Genomic DNA, 20,015 nt, shown 5'->3' with positions numbered 1-20,015 from the left:
TAAGACATCTGTGCCACCCAAGTACATAAAAAGAGGAACTGTGCAGAGCGAACAGGGAAGAGTACGTGCACTTTAAAGATCATCTGATTATGTTTTAAACAAACAGGCAGCACTTGTCTGATCAGACAAATACAAAGTGGAGATTAAGAATTACTAAAACAACCACCACAGAACTACAGAAAGGTTTGGATTGGAAGAACTCCCTGGAGATCACCTACTTCAACCAGCATTCAGTGACTGCTCTGGACATCTAACAGGTTGCTTCAAGGCCTTGTTCAGTCAAACTTTAAAAATCTCCATGGATAGAGATTCCACTTTCACTTCCCAGTGTTTAACTCTCTCTCAACATTTCTCTCCAAGAACAACTGGAATAATCCATATTCATGACAATGGATCTCTGGCCTGTGTAAGTGGCTCTGCCTTTTTTGTTATCGTCCTTTAGGTAGAAGAAGACTACTATTAGGTCCCACTCACCAAAGACTGTTTTATTACAGAATGGCAGTAAATGAGAAAAAATGAAATTAAAAAAAAAATGAAATGAAAATGGAAAAAAAAAAGTATCTTCACTGAGCTGAGAGATCTCAAGAGGGGTAATCAATACAAAAAGGCACAGAGCTAGCACTTATACCTATTATCTCCAGATAATTAATAAATAGCAATAGATTAAATATAGAAAAACATTTCGTCCTCCTCAAAACATTTTTTCACCAAAGTACACAAGGAGAAGCAGAAAGCTGGCAGACAAAATATCTATAGAGGGAAGGAGACATGATTACTCCAAGATGCCCAACACTGTGCCGAGTAGGGACAGAAAATTTCTGTTCTGCCCTTTTCTATAATGCATTCATATTTAAGAAGGTGGAAGGTAGGGAAGACTTTGATGAACTGTACTAGTCTTTATCTGGTTTATTGGCTCTATATGCCTGCAAATTTCTGTTCAAATATATAAGGACTTTTGTAGCAATCCCTCCTTGACAGGAGCTAGCAAATGCAGCAATTTACTGTAGATTACAGTAAATCATTCACTATCCATTTCACTGCATAAACTAACCTAAAAGGTTGGAAGACTCGTTATTTGCTCTCACCATGACTTGGTAAAAAATGTCTCATCTGACTACTCAAACAAAACAAAAATTTGTATTTTTAGATTTCTTTTTAATTTTAAATACTTTTATTCAAAACACTACACATCATTTATTAACTGAATTTAGAGGCATTTATTTGCTTTAGAAAGCCATTGGTGAGGAGCATTTACAAAATATCAGACCCTTTACGTTTTACCTGTTATGACTGCATCTAACAGGATTCAGCTGAGTTACACCTGCTGTAACTGTACTAACAGTCCCTAAGCCATGCTGTTACTCCTTGCATAGTCAATGCTTCTTTTCACACACAAAAAACCCCAATTCTTCTTCCTTGCTGTATTCTAAATAACTTGCAGCCACTGAACAAACATCAGTATACACAAATGTGAACTATTTCAATAGTAAGCAATGAGGATAAAGTAAAGTACTTTTCACAGACAAACAGAAATAACAACTGCAGCCTATTTAAATTGAAAATTTCTGAGTTAAGCAACTAACTCAGAGATAATCTGACTAGCATATGAACAGTCAGCAGGTAAACTAACAGAAAAACCTCCCTGCCTCCCCATTATTAGGCTTTTTAGAAGCAAGAACTATATCTTGTTCTGCTCTACATTAAAATTTTAATTTCTAGTAAGTCCTAGCAGTTTCTTAGCTTTCTAGTATGTTTCCAGAGCAACAATCAACTCAGCAACCCAGAAGACATGGAACTTTTAGGAGGATCCACACATCTTCTGACAGCCTGGAATTTCACCATCTTTAAAACAAATCTTCTGCTCTGTCCTTTTAAAGCCACTGAAGAACTGTAGCAGTGCTAGGGAGGGGGCTCAGGATGAGGGTGACTCATAGTCAGAGAAGAAAAAAAAAAAAAAAATCAATATTCCTATCACTCAGTAAAATCCAAAATCTAGATAAAACAGCATTTATTTGGTAAGTCATTAACAGGACAACAATTATTTTGACAATTTTTTCATTTTGTATCAGACAATGTTATTTCAGAGCCAGTGACACCTATAACTAAAACCCCCAAATGTAAAAGATCAAAACATACATTTCAGCAAGATTCATATTTAGCATACTTTGAATTTCCTTAGCTACAACCAGATTTATTCCATCAGAAATTGTATATGGTCTCTGAAGAGTCAGTGCATGACCTTGCATCCCTTATGAGAAGTCACAGCTGTATTCCCACATTGACTGATAAAGACAACTGAACACGCAAGCAGAGTCCCGTCCCCTCTTTGAAACAGGCCACACATTTAAACTCATCTCACTAAAAAATTATTTGCTACCATCATAATTAAACATTTCTGGCTTTCTATTACATGGTTTAAAACAAAACAAATCACACTTAAAGCATCAGACAACCTCATACTCGGATCCCAAGTAACAAAATCTAAGAAAAAAAACTATGAGGTGCCTATGTCCTCTTTTAAAGGCTAACAACCTAGCAACACAGATCTCAGTCTGGTCTGAATCAGGTTACATCTCAAAGAAAATTCAATTCAAAAGAACAAGTCTTCCAAATAGGGCAGAAATGACAAGTACAGACTTTTTTTTTTTTTTTTTTTTTTTAAATCAAAAAAGCAAGATAAGTGTATGTAGGAGCTGTGGAAGCAGCACAACTGGTTAAAAGAGGTTTGGTTAATAAAGCTCAGGAGGAGGAAGAAGCAAAAAAAAAAAACTTAGAAAAACCACAGCTAACATGAGCAATGTATCAGACTTGTATTTGGAACAACAGGCTGGCTCACACTTAGTGTGATCCTAAACAGGATCTTCCAAATCTCTGCCTAGGTAAGCATTTCAGCTTGAAATGCAATGTTCTGCTCTTACTAATATTGAGGAAATTGGTAGAACAAACTGTAAGTCCTCCTTCCCCAGAGATTATTCCTCTTCAGTTCAAGCAGCCTTCAAACACAGAACGTCGTTTCTTTTTCTAAACATTTAAGTGAAAAATAAAATATACTAATAAATAATTTCTGAATTTGTGTCAGAGCCCAGCAAGCTCTGTCCCTCACACTTGTCTCTACCTCTCCTGCCTGCAGCTCTAGTTTAAAAAAATCTGCCCTTCAGCACCACATTCTGGAAAGGATAACCTGCCCACAACCAAGTTTACTCCCCAGCCTGTTCAGAGCTACTGGTTCAGTCACACTGAATCTGCATTTTCATCCTTTCTCCATGAGTGAGCTAGCAAAAGCATCTCAAAAGAAGCAATCTCAAGTAAAGCTCCCTATTTTGTGGCTTTAACTAAAAAGATTTGAAGTGCAAAGAGCAAATGATAGGCATAAAGAGCTTAAAATCTTTGCATATAGATTTTAATCTTTCCTTGCCAGCTCTTACATGGCTAATTCAGCTCACACAAAGGTTTCTTAGACAATAAGCAAAGAAACTTGTGCTGCTCACAGCGCAGTGTTTTGTAGCCTGTCAGCTTTAATAGTCACTGTTTGGACTGAACTTAAATAATTTCCTAAACTCTCACAATCTTTTACCTCCAGCATCTAAAAATGGATCAACTTTACCTTTGATCTCTCTTCCCTACCATGTCAAAATGGGTATGTCACCAGGACTAAGGTCAGGAAGTCATCCCTTCAGAGCTATATACACAGACACTACTTACCCAGACCACTGTTTTCTGCTCAGTTGCTTTAAACAATCCTTTCTTAATCAAAACCAGTAAATAGCCCATCAAAAACAATTCCACAGAGACCTCTATCATGCCCATAAGGAAAAAAGACCAGCTATTTTTTCAAACTGTTGCAAGAGAAACCTCTGTTATTTTGAAATAGCAGGTTAATGCTCACTAGCTTAGTACTAATTAACTGTCTTCCTATTTTACACCTTGAATGTTTGCAGAGGGAATGTTAACTGGAGGCCTGCATTGAGAGGATCAGGCAGGCAATGAAGACAATCTGCTGTCTCCTCAGAGTACAGCAAGGAAGCTGAGCAATTTCTGCTGCTGAGTGCAGCATATAAATATATTCGTGCTTCCCCCATTCTATTAATTCTATTTTTTAAGCCTCATCTCAGCTGCAGTTACCTCTTGGCACATGCTGTGTCCAGCCAGAAAAATCATTACTACTAATCCAAAAAAGGTAAACTCCATTGAACCGTGTGATAAGTATCCCTTGCACTCCTGCTTCTTCCTAGCCTGTCCTGCAATTGTGTCCCAATCTGCCAGCATTAACACAGATACACAGCGGTATTTATTTGATGCCTATTCCACCACGCTGTATTCACACTAAATCCTCCATGTGTATTTAATAAATCACACTAGTTAGGTGGGCAGGATTAGTTCCAAGTCACCTAATGACTATATCATGAGCTGCAGTATTAAAGGGATTAATATTAATCTTAGCCATTTCAATTCACTGCGAGAGGCCAGTGCCCGCTCCAACAGAAGCCGCAGCAGGCAGCACAAGAAATTCTAAACAAGAGCATGAAGATTAATGAGGGCTTCCTCATTCTGCCTGTGAGTCTTCTCTACCAGGATACAGGGCAGCGAATCCCCAGCAAAGACAGGCTCATAAATAAACACACAACACCACAAATACTTCAAGCAGCTGAGCCCAGCATAGAGTTGTTTTCACTTGCTATCTGCTTCTCCTGTAACCCACACCTCCAAGCACACTCAGGAATTTGAAAGGCTTGCACAGCAGCCAATTTGTTTTCTTTCACTTAAAAGCACACACCTCATTACTCATAATAAATTACTCGTTTTAAACGAGCTTGTGGAACTAACAGCTAAAATGAGCTGTGTTCAGAGAGGATGAGAGCAGCAGGGGAATTTGAAAGGATAACTCACCGCACCGAGGTTAAAAAGGATGTCAGACTCTAACAGATTTGACTGCTTTATTCCTGGCAAGAATAATCATTACAAGCAGAAAGAGTTGTTAAAAATGGAGAGAAAGCCCTTTTCTAAAGCATTCATGTTAAACTAAGGCATAAAAATGGACTGATACAAACTGATTTTCTGACAAAGTGCTGCACTCCGTAGTCCCAACAAAAACCCCAGTAAGGGTCTTGGCCTTGACTTCACTGATATTAAAGAATATAAACCCCAATCTTTGGCATAAAATTACAGAAGTTCAGTTTTAGTCTACTGCAGATTTAGATGCAGTTAAGTGTTGAAAAAGGATCAGTCTTTTACAGCTCACAGTTAATTCAGAGCACTACAGAACAAGTAAGAATCAGTCAAACAGCTGCAGTCTGGAGACTAGTTGGTAAAAATGTCAGATGAAAAAGGGGGAGTTGAGTCAGCAGTATTTTCTGCCTTCACTGAAAAACTCTAGACCCTTAAAAAAAAAGACAGATCAGTTTAAACTGGAGCACAGGCCTGTCACAAGCTATTAACAGCTCAGCGGGTCCTCCAGGCGCAACAGCAGCCTCAAACCCAGTGCAGATACAGCGCAGAGCTGAATACAGTACAACCACTTGGGAGCACGTGCCTCACAAGCCACGGAACTGAAAGGGATCACTACATTAAACATGACAGAGAAAAAGCCTTGAATTTGTGTTACACTAACACAAAAGTGATGCCAGGGTCTGATGTCAGTTTATATCCAAGTTTATACACTAAAAACAAGCAAACAGACAAAGTGGAGTTGCATCACATGTGGCTGAGCAGACGTGAAGGGCTACATTAAGTGCACTGTCCAACCCTTCCAGAGGCAGAATGGACCAGAGATGGAGTTGACATTCTCTGTAGTTGTAAACAATCTGCTGCTTTTTCATGTGAGAAATATATGGCAGCAAGGAAGTGCTCAGCTCACACTCTTACACCTGTTTGTCTTGTTTGGTTTGGGGAGTTGCTTGTTTTTAAGAAAAGGACAAAGAAAGAAAATTCAAGACTTATCAATATGCAATGTTCACAAGTTTTATACTCCATTAGCCCTCAGCAGTCAAAGAGCTGAAGTCCCAAAGCACCTTTTAAAAGGTAAAGGTATGCTACAGGCCATGCAGCTAAAACCACTTCAGATGCTCAAGGAAGGGTTTTGTGTGGTGGGCCAGCTATTTTGGAATGGATTAAACATTTTACATTCCAAATGCACATTCAGATATAGGCAGATCACTGAATCTATTTTTTTGGACAAGTAACCAGACAGACAATACAGCCACATAAATGTTTAGATGTTTTCAGCTCTAAACATTTAGCTGATTTAAAAACTGATATATATTAAGTTTGATACTTAAAATTCCACATAACTGAGCTCTAAATCTCAAAATTCAAAATTATTATTAAAAACCGCAAAAGAAAAAGGCCTGAAGATTTTAAGCTATACACAAACACCATCATGGTTTGTCCAACAACAAATATCTGCCAAACTTCTAACACTGCAAGAGGCTGGAGCACTTGACATGTTTTCATCTACACACACCCTTAATACTGAAAGTACAACCTCGCGTACCAGCCAAAAGAAACAAAGTATCAAACCTTACAGACTTACGACCAAGTGGAAGTCATTAGTCATCTTTTAACATTCACTCTTATTTCAATCTGAAATAGGTACTCAAAACCTGTAGTAGCTGGCTCACTTACGAATTCTGATTCTCTTAAACAAGGTAGTGTTCATCAAATTTACTTTTAGCAGCCCGGTTTCAGTGGAAGTGAGCCGTCCAGCCGGTAGCTTGCTGTTCGACCTGTGAAAGCGCTAACTGGTAACTTAGCCGACACAATGTTGTGAGAAAAAATCTACTCTTCTTCTACCTCACAAACTTCATTTCCAGGAGTGTTTGGTCTTTCATAAACCAAATCCAACTGAATATTATTAAGCATGAAACACCTTTTCACTTGATTTGTTTTCGGAGTTTTTGGGGTTTGGGGGTAGGGGTACCTTTTAAACACAGAAAGGCAGACATGGAAAATAGAGCTTTCTATACCCAAGCTCCACTCACTGCTGTTGAGAACATAATTTGTAACTTTTGCCATATTTTACAAAACCAGTAAAAGTAAACTCAGCTCACAGCTTCAGAAAGGGGATAGATGGAAGGGTATTTTTAGTGCTTTGGCAGGGACAAAGACAGTCCCAGTACCAGACATTCTTGTAGTGCTAACAGGCTGCAAAACCCTCATACGAAAGATGCTATTCAGACCTGTGGACACTGTATAAATATAAGCGTATGTGAGAACTATTTCTGTGCACGATAGCAAATTTTTCCTCCCCATGAAGTCCTCTATAGATGAAGCCATTCTGCCTGCTGCTGTGTCCACAGTCCATTCTGCACACAAGGTCAGGCCCATCCAGTGGAGCTGCATCAGTCTCCTGGAATGCTGAAGTCCACATATTTGCCATTCAACATGAAAACTGCTTTTCAAGTTCAATCAGCTATAAATGTTGCTTTGTTTTAATTTTCCACTGAACTTCCTGGAACCCATTATCAGACTGTCAGGGATGTATATTTAGCAATGGCAACACGGCCTCTTTGCCGCTGCCCCACTGCTCATGTCACCTCCAATAAACAGAAAAACAATCCACCAGCAAATGACATTTTTTGCAGACTATTTACTGCCAGTATGAGGTAGTGGGTGAAACTGGAAGTGCATGGGGAAGCCGTTACCCATTTACTAATAAAAAAAAAAAAGTTTAAAAGAATCATCAAGGGATCCCTAAGGAGAGAGACAAAAGGGAACATTAATTTACCATTTACACATTAAGTCTCATCCACTGCTGCAAGTTAGTATTCACAAGACTTAGTCTAAGTGAAAAATGTTTGCAGAGAAAACCTTACTCAGTGGAAATATTTGCCTCTAACCACTAACAGTTTAAGTTTTAGAGCACTTTTAAATAGTCATGTACTAAATTATTGCATTTGTATACATGGCTATTTTTATGCAGTATGGCTCAAGTACTAGAGCTTGAAAAAAATAAAATCATAGAAACATTTGGGTTGGACGACACCTGAAAGATCGTCTAGTTCCAACCCCTCTGCCACAGGTAGGAACTCTGTCAACTAGACCGGGTTGCTCAAAGCCCCATCCAAGCTGACCTTGAACACTTCCAGGGTCTGGGCATCTGCAAGTTCTCTGGTCAACTTGTACCAGACCCTCACCATCCTAAGAGTGAAGAATTTCTTCCTTTTATCTAATCTAAACCTTTCCTCTTCCAGTTAGATGCCATTCCCCCTTGTCCTACAGCTACATGCCTTTGTCAAAAGTCCCTCTGCAGCTCTCTTGCAGCCCCTTTAGGTAGTGGAAAGACCTGTAAGGTCTCCCAAGAGTCTTCTCTTGTCCAGGCTGAGCAACTCCAACTCTCCCAGCCTGTCTTCACAGGAGAGGTGCTCCAGCCCTCTGACCATCTTCATGGTCTCCCCTTTAAATTGCACCAACAGGTCCATGTGCTTCTCATGCTGGGGACCACAGAGCTGCATGCAGCACTCCAGGTGGGGGCTCACAGAGCAGTGGGGCACAATCCCCTCACTCAACATGATGGCCACACTGCCTTTGACACAGCCCAGGGCAGGCTTTCTGTGCTGCAGGTGCACATTCTCCAGGTCATGTCAAGCTTCCCATCAACCAATACTCCAAGACCTTCTCCTCAGGGCTGCTCTCTATCCACTCTCCTCTCAGCCTGTATTTGTGTTTGGATTGCCCCAATCCAGGTGCAGGACCTTGAACTTGGCTTTGTTGAACTTCATGAGCCTTACACATCTGAAGGTCTGTCAAGGCCCCTTTGGATGGCATCCCTTCCCTCCAGTGTGTTGACCACATCACGGGGTTTGGAGTCATCAACAAACTTGCTGAGGGTGCACTCAATTCCACTGTCCATGCTGCCAACAAAAATGTTAAACTGCACTAGTCCCAATACCAATCCCTGAGGGCTTTCTCACTGACAACTGAGTCACCTGCCACCAGTCTACACCTGGACAGCAAGCCATTGACCACAACTCTTTGGGTGCAATCATCCAGCCAATTCCTTATCCACTGAATGGTCCATCCATCAAATCAATGTTTTTCCAGATCAGAGACAAGGATGTGGGACAGTGTCAAACACTTTGCATAAATACAGGCAGATGACATCTGCCTGTATTTATGCAAAGTGCTCTTCCCTTATCCTTAACCCTGTAAACCCCTTGTAGAAGCACACTAAATTTTTCAAGCATGATTTGCCCTTGGCACAGTCATACTGTAACCAATCACATCCTTTTTTTCATGGGCCTTACTTTAGGTTCCAGGAGGATCTGCTCCATGATCTTGCTGGGCACAGAGGTAGGACTGATTGGTTTGTAGCTTTCTGGGTCTTCCTTTTTAAACTATTTTAAAATGGAGGTTGAAGACCATCTAAGGAAGATGGTGAAGTCTGGTTCATCTCACTGTTGCGACATGGCCTTAGAGAGAAGGGTTCTCACTCCTGTTTCGCAAAGTAAATTTAACAACATCAACTTCTCTCAAAAAAAAGGAAGACATCAGCAACTGAGAAAGAAACATAGATACAAACCTCAAGCACCTAATGGGCTAGAATACACCTTTAGCATCCTTTATGATAGATGGCAATTTACATGAGTAAATAAGAAAAATAACAGCAATTTGAAGGACTTCATATGGAAAAAAGTATTCTTCAAGAGCTCAAAATCACCCAGATAAAGTATTGAAAACCCTTGATACAACTACTATCTGCATACAACTAACTCTACAGTGTGAATCATTATCTGAGCCTTCCATTCTTCCATTTATGGCAGTTTTTGCATGAGACTTGAAAGCAAAGACTGCTTTAAGACAGTATGCACCTCTGTTGAGATGCATAATGCCAAGCTCTGAGATTTTACCTGTCTGTAGATCTAACCATCAGGTTCTGCACTGGAAACATATACAGGGCATACACATGCTAGTCATTTCTAACTTCTGCTCTGTCTGAACAACTAAAGGTTTAGATAACCAATAACTGAAAAGCACCAAATGAAAAATTTCAATATTTTTAAAAAATTTGGAGTACTTTGAATACCATGTTAGTTGGAAATTTATAAAAATCTCTCTAAAATTTGGTACATCAACACCAGAATTATAATTGTTGCATGCTGAAACATGCCAATTTTTAAACTTGTTTATTAGAAGAGTATTCACCAGTACTGTGAGCACAGATAAATCAAATACATAGAGCAAGGAAGTGCCACCTGTCCACCATAAGCACAGGAAGCCTCTGTTCCTTTCTCATCTATTCAGTTGCTCCATCAGACTTCTCAAGCATCCTCACTCAAACTAATGGGCATCCTTCAAAATGCACACGTTAAATTAAAACTATATTAAATAGGGTATGAAAAAGGGCTAGAAAGAGTTGCAACAAAAGAGAGAAATGTAAAACAGCTTTCCAGCCACTCCAAATCCATCAGTTGCCAGCTATAAGACAATGACCATCAAAACCTGTCTCTTTTCAGCAACAAAACCTTTGCAACATAAAAGGCCAACCAAAGTTTCCAGAGCAGTACACAAATTCCTTTTTCTAAGGACAACTCTAAACAGGAATTGTGGCTGCACAATTACTAGACCATTGACAAAGCAGCCATATACAACAGCTTAAAGCAAAATTTGCATAACATTTTAATACAACAAAGTAAGCTTCCTGCCACAAACAGCAATGGGTAGAAATTAACTAACAAAACACCTTTTTATTTAAGCTAAGGGTTATCTTATATTTACTCCCTGTTCTTCAGAGATTAGAGCACTTCCCTACTATTTTCCATCAGACCTAATTACGGACAAATAAAGAGAATTTAAAAATTTTATTGTCTGAGGTCATTCAAAAATCTTATTAGACAAGAAAAAAAACCCCTAAACTTGTGAATTGCATAAAGGTGGACTAAGAGGCAAAAGTCTACTTATAACTGGACAAAGAAAGTTGTCATCATCTAGGGATTGTGACAAACACCTCCCTGAAAGCAAGTTCTTGTGACACCTAGATATTAGCTCTGCTATACTTGCTTTACATACTTCATCTAAGAAGAATAAGTAGTGACTGACTTCTGCTGAGAAAGGAGGCTGAGTATTAGGAATAAAACCCTCCAAGACTCCAGCTGAGGTCTCTGAGCCTGGTAATTTCATTAACAGATAAAGAATGGCTCAGTGCTTTAAAAAATTTTTTATGAGCAGGTATCAGACATTGGAGAAGTGTACACAGCACCAATGGCCATCTATCTTCTCTTCAGAGAGCTGAGCATGGCAGACTATTTTCCACCTCTGAAAAACTACCTAAGAATGACTGCAATAATTGTGTGGCTGCAAATACTTTAAAGACAGAAAAATTAGATAAAACAGCATTAAACACTTAAGTATTAATAAAAGGAAATTCTACAACCCTAGACACGAACACCCAACAACCTAACTTTAGGCAAATACTTGGCTGCTTTCAGAACAAGGGTAATATAATGTAAGCTTCTCAGAACTTAAATTTATGACTTTACACAGCACCTGACATGCCCAGGTCTGATTTTGAACTGAATTCTTTGAATGTTGTAATAAATTAAGTACTGAGAAAATCCATCAAAAACATATTCAACATGGTAAAGGAAGACCCTTATAAATATTCAGACTCAGTACAGCCAGATTAGTAAATGGAAATTCTACATGAACTCCGAGTGGAATTTCTTTCCACCTTTCAGATAATTTATAGCTTAATGTCAGCTAAACATAGTAACTAATCCCATTTGTCCACTGAAAGTAAATTCTTGGCTGCTCTTCCAACGTCATTGCAGACATTGCTGTCAATCCCCAAACTGTGGCCTGGCCAATCAAAGTGTCAGCACTTACCTGCTGCTCAACACTTCAGACACATGGGCTGTCATATCAGTCAATGACTGATCAGGCGCAGAAATCAGACAGAGCTTTCTCTTGACAAGCAGATACGATTAGAGGCCGAGTTCCACATCAGTCTCTGAAGCCTAACCAATGCAAGCTCACATCAGTAGGAGGCAGCTTTACTGTTCATGACAAAGCTGCCATCATCTCTGCAAATCCTTGGTGAGAACAGGCCAGGGAGAACAACAATAAGCGCAGAACAACAACCCCCTCCTCCTTTCTGTGTGTAAGTGATTAAGCTTAAAAAAGCCAAACATCCAGTCCAAGGAGCAAAAGTCCTCTCTATACTCACAGAAGAAGAAAAAAAAAAAAAAACAAAAAACAAAACAAGAAAGAATGACCACCTTGAGCCTGAATTCCCACTACAAAGTCTAAATCCAGCAGTGAGGAAAGGAAGCATTCTTGAAATAAGACTGGTCTCTCTCCAAACACACTTTAATTTTTTAATTGTGCAATATATCAGTTGAAAAGTGATAGAAGAAACAAAATGGTATAATTAATCTTACAAAGGCTACTAAGTAGCCAAGAAAAAAATTTTAGTTTATACCTGTACTTCTGGATGTTCAAAAGGTAGGCCTGAAATTTAAATCCTGCACGTGCATCTTTTTTTCAGCCACCTCTTTCCCTGACCATGGCTGCATATGAATCAATGAATGAAAAGTATTTTAGAATTTATATTTAGAATTTTAGATGCTTCCAGCTTTCTGTATTTGCGAGGTAGGACTCCATACAAGTCATCTGGCACATTCATCTATCAGGAAGAAGGCACAGTCATCTCATCAAGTCGCCGTTCCCTCAGTGAACCCACAGCCCCAAGGCAACAGAGAGCAAATGCTGGTGAGGTCTGAAACTGTGCAATTTCTAGCTCACACCAATCACTTCAACACAACCAACTCAGCCCCAGCAAAACAGGTCCAGCCATTCCGCTATTAAGTTTATTAGTAATAATGTCAAAGCGCCACAAAACTTTTCTTCCCATCACAAGCGCAAAAAGCCTATGCCAGGATGACCTTAGATTGTTTTTAGCTCATGAGTCAAGTTTGCCCAGTGCTGTCATCTTCTAATACAGAGCATGAGCCAGACAGCAGAACATTACTGCAGAAGCCACAGCTGTTGCAGAGTCCAGTCTTCATCTTCCAGCCATGAGAACTGCTCTATTTCCTTCTTTGATCAACATGCCCAATGACTAAAAACAAACAGTGCCCCAAACCTGCTACTATTAAAAAAATTTCCACCATTCACATCTCTACTTTGCTCAAAGGCTAAGAAGGTCTGTGAAAGAACTCTTACTTCTCTACCATCTGCTCAGGAGCTCAAGTATTTAGAGACTTGCTTCTCTAGCACTGTGCATCCACAGTGCTACACCAACAAACCATGTTCAAAAGGCTCAGAAAAATTCAGTACAGTCCAACAGAATATCATACAGAATAATAGCTGTCCCTTATAACAGAAATACTTCAGAATAGATGTGACTGATTTCAAATCCACACTGCCACAAAAACTTGACACCTTTAAGAATATTATTAAAGGCTCTCTAGACAATACTCCAGAACAAAAAAAAAGGTTACTAAATTCCTCCGCCCAGAGCTCTCTTCCAGTTTCTTCCTGAATACAAAGAAACTTACAATCTCAGAAAAAGAGGGGAGTGGAGAAGCACAGGGGTCTGAATTTCATTTTCATCTCCTATTTTCAGTTCTCTATTTGGCTAAGTTTGGCTAAGGAAAACACAAAATGAAAATGAAAAGTAAAAACTGTCAGTAAGGAAATCTCATTTCAACAAGCCACATAGAAATATTCTTCAACAAGCCACACAGAAAAACCTAGCTTTGCAGTTTGACACTACATTAGCTCTAAAAGAAACAGATATAAATCTTCAAGGTGTGTACAAGAGAGTTCCTAAGAAACCCTGGAAAAATGATTCTGTGCTTCAATACCCCTACCTGTAAAGTAGCAGCAATGTTTCCTCTCTCTGCCCTGTGTTGCTCTAAACTGAAACATTTATGCAGGCTCAGTGCTTCAAAACTGGCATAACCATACGTGGAGCATCTGAGAGCCAAAGTATAGATAATATTATTAAAATGAATATGCTAAAGCAGTAGCTCACAACTTTGAATTAATAAGTAGAATACAACTACTCACCAGATTCCTATGAACTATTTTCATTGAAACCACTGTTGAATACAGTTTTGCATTTATTACAAAGCTGAAACTTGGTATTCAAATTCCCAATGTACGATAATCAAAAATTTGAGAACAAATGGACTCCACTATATTGGAGCTGATTGTAACTCCATAACTTGAATAGCATAAGGGAGGACTTTTGCCCAACATATGAACTCCTTTTCTGTATAGTTCCTTTCTTCAAATGCATAAATGGAGGAATAACTGCTTTGATAAGGAAAACAATTGCCTCACAGTTTAAGTAATTACTCTAAAAAGCTAGGGAAAAAAAATCCCCTACCCACTCCATGTGCATTATTTTTATCCAAGTATACTTCCCAGTAACAGGAAATAGGGACTCAAAATTCTTCCTAATTATTCTGCTCCCATTGGCCTATAAATATCTGCAGCTGAACCATGGTATGAGAGATAATTACTCCTAAAAATCAAAGCAATACTACTTCTTAATTCAGAAGCAGAACTGCTTGGATGTATGCTGAAGAAGTACAATATCTGTTTCCCAGTTCCAGTTAAATCCCTCTAGTATTCAAGAAGAGGAGGCATTCAGTCCTCTTTGCAAACACAAAGGACATCAGAGGAAAGCATTAATGTACAATTTGATGACCCACCAATACCTACTCAATCACCTCTTTTCTAAGCCAGAGGAAGGGATACAACCTAATGAATAAGAATGAGACATTCATTAGGGTTTTGTTTACACATTACTATTCAATACTAACTTTCAAAATGAACTATGATAAACAGAAGAAAGATAATCTATACATGGTATTATGCAGAAAAGCTGCTGCGCTTTAAAATCACCTTCTCCCTTAAAACAAATTAACATTTAAAGTACGGATAAATTTTTAGTGGGGAGTAAAGTGATTGCTTACAGAAGGGGCTCAGGGTGGGGGGAATTACTTGCACACAATACAACAATAGTGCAAAGATAACAGAAATCTGGGTATTTTCATGCATAAATAAACATATTATTGTAGTACCCTCTGCATGACTTGCATTTGAACATCTAATTTAACAATAATCTTTAGAAACTCGAGGAAGAGTGGAAAAAACAACACCTGTTGAATTCTAATTTGAGGGCAAAAGTACATACTCATCTTTACTTTTACACATTGTCCTTCATCTCACACTTTCCCTTCCATTACTTAGTCTGCCTACCAATACATGTCCAGTACAAAACACCTTACTGACACTCAAGAATAGAATAAAAACTTATTTCTATTGCCTGCAGGCTGTACATAGGCAAACCACTGATTCTGTCTAGCAAAAAAAAGAGGAAAAAAAAATTAAATTAGGAAGGTACCCTTAATCAGTACCAGGACTGCTGGCCTCAGTCTCCCTTCTCTCTCCTCCACTTCATAATGCCTATTATCTAACTGAAAAGGAAAACTTTGATCCTAATGGTTTCCGACACCTGATGAGAATAAAGCAACACAAAGGGACCTGGTGATGTGTTATTTAACGCATGACTGTTTTAATAGGGCTGTCTAATTTTTAGAGGCACAGGGCCCATATCCAATGCCCCTCACAGTAACCCATCAGCTATTTGCCACATTCCATTCACCACATCACATGACAGCATTATTGGCAGTTCCTGAAGGTTAGTTTAATCAACTTTTGTATACAATGATAATTTCCTGGGTTAGAAAAGGTTAATGGGAGGCAGAGCTAAGAGCAGAACAATTTTCTGTATTTCAACATGGAGAAAGTTTTACTGTTCACAAAAATCTGAGCTACTATGAATTGCAACCAATTACACAGTATTACTGTATGTTCCAACCTTGTATCTCTCAATGTGTTACACACTGGTGTCCTTAGCCTTATATTCTCAAATGCGAAATTCAAGACACACACTGACAAGGTGATTTTTCCAGCTTCCATTCCTTTAAATATGAATTTACCTAAATATCCTGTTGGTGGATATATCCAAGTCCCTTAAAACAACATGAAATTTCTGCATAGAAGTTGGCTGCTCAGGCAGAGCAACTGTTACTTCCTGTAACAGGTTACCTTCAGGTATCCATCCATAGCTCACACTGCAGAAGTTTCAGGTCACTAAAGGACAACTTTTTTAAAGCCTTTATGTCTAGGTTAGTTAGGTTTCCTATTACCAAGTCTGAAAAAGTAATCTTCCATTAAAACCCAACTCAGCTCAAGACAAAGCCCCTACATCTCCATTTTTAATCAATTCTAGTGTAAAGAAGCTTACTGACAAATTCGTAGAAATCCATTCTATACTTGTGATCCCACAGATTCACAGAGAACACAGAGAATTGCTTGTCACTAAGGAAAGCAATTAAATCCTAGCCTTCATTTTTTAAATTTAGCCTTAAGGAAGAAATGGCAGTTAGTACTTGTCCTGACAAAGCTGGCATGCTACAATTATTTGGGGTTGAAGAGGAAGGAAGCACTACTAGATCAGCCAGTTTTTTTACTTGCAATGGGAAGGCAGTAAAGTAAGTACTCCTTTGACACAAACTGGTCCCATATTTCAGTCTTTAGACTGGATTTTCCTATGAAGAAAAAGTCCCTCACATCACTTCTCCCTCCTCAAGATAGTTCTTATACAAGCTTCAAAAATTTAAATGCCAAATTGCAAACAGGAAACTCCCTGTTCTGTAAAAGAACAGGCAGCCAGTAGAGTACTTCTGCTTACCACCAAGTCTAACTCCATCATATCATGAAAAAAACCAAAATCTATCACCAAGTAATCTCCCTGATAAATTCCATGCCTGCTATTTCAAATACTGACTGCTCAGATACCGCCAACCACTCTAAACACAAGGAACAAAACTAAAAATTGTGAGAAAAGCCCCTCAGCATGAACAAAGAATGGTGAAGCCAGATTTGATTATTGTAGAAATTATTAGGCTCCACGAATGCTAGAATTTGTTTGCTATGACTAACAGCAGATGAAATACAAGTGCCATCCAGAACTAGGGGATACACAATACAGCAAAGAGTCACATCTCCTTTCTGATGCAGGGAAGTAGCCAGCTAAGGTTAGAATGTGTTACAGAAGAGCCCAGTTCCTGTTTCACCACTGCTCCACCCACCACAATCAGAATTGCTAGCACTCTGATTTATACTACCACCAAAGGTAGTATCTGTCATTTCAAAGCCCCACACAGCAGTCCAACTGCCAAGCAACTGCCATTCAGCCTCCTGCAAACCTTACAGGTCGGAGTTAATCCAGCTCGCCAGCGGCTGCGGCTCAGAAGATGGTTTTGTATCCTACACAATGCTTCTGTCAACACTCCAGAGACCCCAAACCTGATTAATTGCATTTGCCTGGGACCCTCCATCCACCCAGCATATTGCTGAAAGCTGTTGAAGCAGGGCAACAGTTGCAACCTTCTTCACACCAGGCATAAGCCAAACTTGTCATTCCCTGTTTAAAGTGCCATTAATTGGCCAGATTTACAGCTCTTAACCAGCAGCTCAGAAGCACAGCATTGTAATGACTTCTACTAATCACTACTATTTGCCTCAAGTCTCCTGGAAACTTGGGAATCTTTTGCTCCTTCCAGTCTGGGTTACACAGACAAAAACATTTCATCCCAAAAGACTACCTCTTTGCTTCCAGACACAAGTACTTCAAAGCCCACAGACATATCAGAATTGTACACTTGTCTCTGATCCAGGTAATGCGAGCTACAGCAAGAATTATGCTATCATTTCAATAGTTTGATTTATGTACAGAAATCAAATGCTCAGTTATTAAAAAGCCTAAACTAAAAAAACCCAAACAGAACAACAAAACAAACAAACCCACCAACAGCCCCCCCCCCCAAAAAACAAACCAAAAAAACACCACAATAAATCCCAAACCTTTAAAATTTAAACCTTCGGTGTTACTTGATTGGCTAAAAGAAAATTTACTACTATCCTTTCTACACCTGGTTATTTATCAGTCCATGAATCCTGAAACAACATCCTTTAAAAAACAATTTACACCATGTTTTTCTTTACAAACATCTATTACTAACAATTGAAGGGATTCATTAATGTGATTCAACATTCAAAAAATAAGAGAATATTACAAGATGTTCTTTAAATGCCTTCAATAGATGCAAGACATTGCCAAACAGGTAAGAGATGCTATCAGGAGAAAGGTGCTATCACATCAGGCAGCCTCTGAATTTTACTTGAAGACCAAGGAAACATTCCCATTGGTCTTTCAGAGAGCAGTGGGTGGGGAGCATCATCCCAAACATTTTTCAAGAAAGGCAACAGGAAAAAAGTTACTCAAAAGAGTAAATTATGTATCTCATTGAAATAAATTGCATCCTCCTTTCTAACACATTAACAGATTAATCCTTTATGCTTCCAGACAGCTCATTATCCATGTAGAAATCATCTTCTCTCCCATGGCTTATTTCAAGTCACATCTGGCCTATATTATCAGCATAATCAAGACACTGCAGACCAGGTTATCTATACAAAAGGCAATTACCTCTTGTTTTGTTTTAATTTTATTCATGCCTTTTTAATTAGCTGTTACCTTAATGCCTGCCAAATGGACTTCCCCACCATTTTTCTGAGGCTCCAGAATGTTGGGTTTACCGCATTTACATTGATCATTGAAAAGAAAGAAGGAAAAGTCTCTGAGATACCAAAGTATCTTAATGCAATCACCAAGGATGACAAGCTTTATGCACTTTGCTTCCCTTCCCTCTCATTCTGACTGATTAACCGTGACCTTATGTTTAAAATTGCTACCCAGGTCAAACCCTTCTGAAGGCCTGGCTCGCCTATAAAGCACCAAGGTTAATCTTCAACAGATTCCATTACAGACCCTTCAGCTATTCTAGCAATGTTGTTTGAACATGCTTCCTCCACAGACCAGGTCTTTTTCCAAGGTGGTGTTAGCTGTCTTGTTATTTTGAGAAAGCAGATTATGTCCTTTTCTTCAGCCCCCATACACAACCCTTCTCATCCTGGACAGTGTGGAACGCAATGCAGGCCTTTCCCACTCGAAGAACGAGGGGTATAAACACAGCCGTACAGTCACTAAGCACAGTGACAAGCAGCCTTGCTTGGCCTGGTGTCCATCTTAAGTCATCCTTGTCTCCTGCATCTTTCCACTTAGCAGCCAAAAGCCATCTGTGCAGGAGAGGTGATAACTTAACACATTATTTATGTTGTTGCCAAAATGCTTCTTCCTTAGCCAGCTTTTAAGCATTCTCACTTTGACAGTAGACATCATAATAAAATACTTTTGACCATCAGCTTTTTGCTTCAGAACACCAAGCTCAAGGATGAAAGAGTATTCTACCACTGAGGTCAGTCAGCATCAAGACCTTTTTTCTAAACAGTAGCAACAGGCACAGCCTCAGAGGTCAATCCCTAGGGCTCCAAAACAACTGTTTGCCACTCTCATCATGACACTGAGAACTTTGCAAGAAGCAACCAGGTAAGTTGCATCTACTAGCCAATTTAAATTTAAACCAGTGCAGAAACTCTAGGCTAGCTGCAGAAGATACCCAGAGAAAAATTTTTACTGTAGCTTAAAAAATAAAGACATTCATATTAAAGCAAGCTGACAGTGGTCTGTGCTAAAATATTTGATATTTGTATTTATTCCTCCCCAGAACCAGATCCCAGCCTAACTATTTCTGCTGTCTCAGGCATGTTAAATCCAGTAAACATGCCAAGTCATGAAAACTTCTCTGTAAACTCTCCTCCCTGTCCTAGACTTTTGCATCTCTACACAAAAAGCACACAGGAAAAGCATCCTTGAAGTTATCTAGACTGAGTCAGTAGCTATGCAGGTGGATATTGTATCGGCAAAATTCAGCACGAGCCAAGCCAACAAAACCGCTTTGTGCATAACTCTACAAAAAACGTGCTGTGGGAGCTGAACGACTGCTGGGCATCCAACAACAGATACATACACCTATTTAAATACAGTGACAGTGGTTAGAGCCACAGTTCTTATTCCCCACTAGCACAGAGGTGCTGAC

At 39.2% G+C, this 20,015-nt stretch overlaps 1 protein-coding gene across 5 annotated transcripts in view; it reads right to left on the bottom strand.

Annotated features, from left to right (window-relative positions):
• GBF1 (golgi brefeldin A resistant guanine nucleotide exchange factor 1) overlaps positions 1-20,015 on the bottom strand; it is a 102,143-nt gene that overhangs the window by 57,403 nt on the left and 24,725 nt on the right. The window contains exon 1 of one of the 5 annotated variants that reach the window (XM_059851450.1): positions 9,243-9,263. The exons of the other annotated variants lie outside the window; for them this stretch is intronic. The gene's annotated coding sequence lies outside the window, so the exon portion shown is untranslated. Of the gene's footprint in view, positions 1-9,242; positions 9,264-20,015 lie in introns of those variants that run through there. 5 annotated transcript variants of the gene reach the window in all.

The sequence above is a fragment of the Haemorhous mexicanus genome, chromosome 7, assembly GCF_027477595.1.
Source record: "Haemorhous mexicanus isolate bHaeMex1 chromosome 7, bHaeMex1.pri, whole genome shotgun sequence".
Classification (NCBI taxonomy): Eukaryota; Metazoa; Chordata; class Aves; order Passeriformes; family Fringillidae; genus Haemorhous; species Haemorhous mexicanus.
This window is presented reverse-complemented; position numbering and strand designations above follow the sequence as displayed.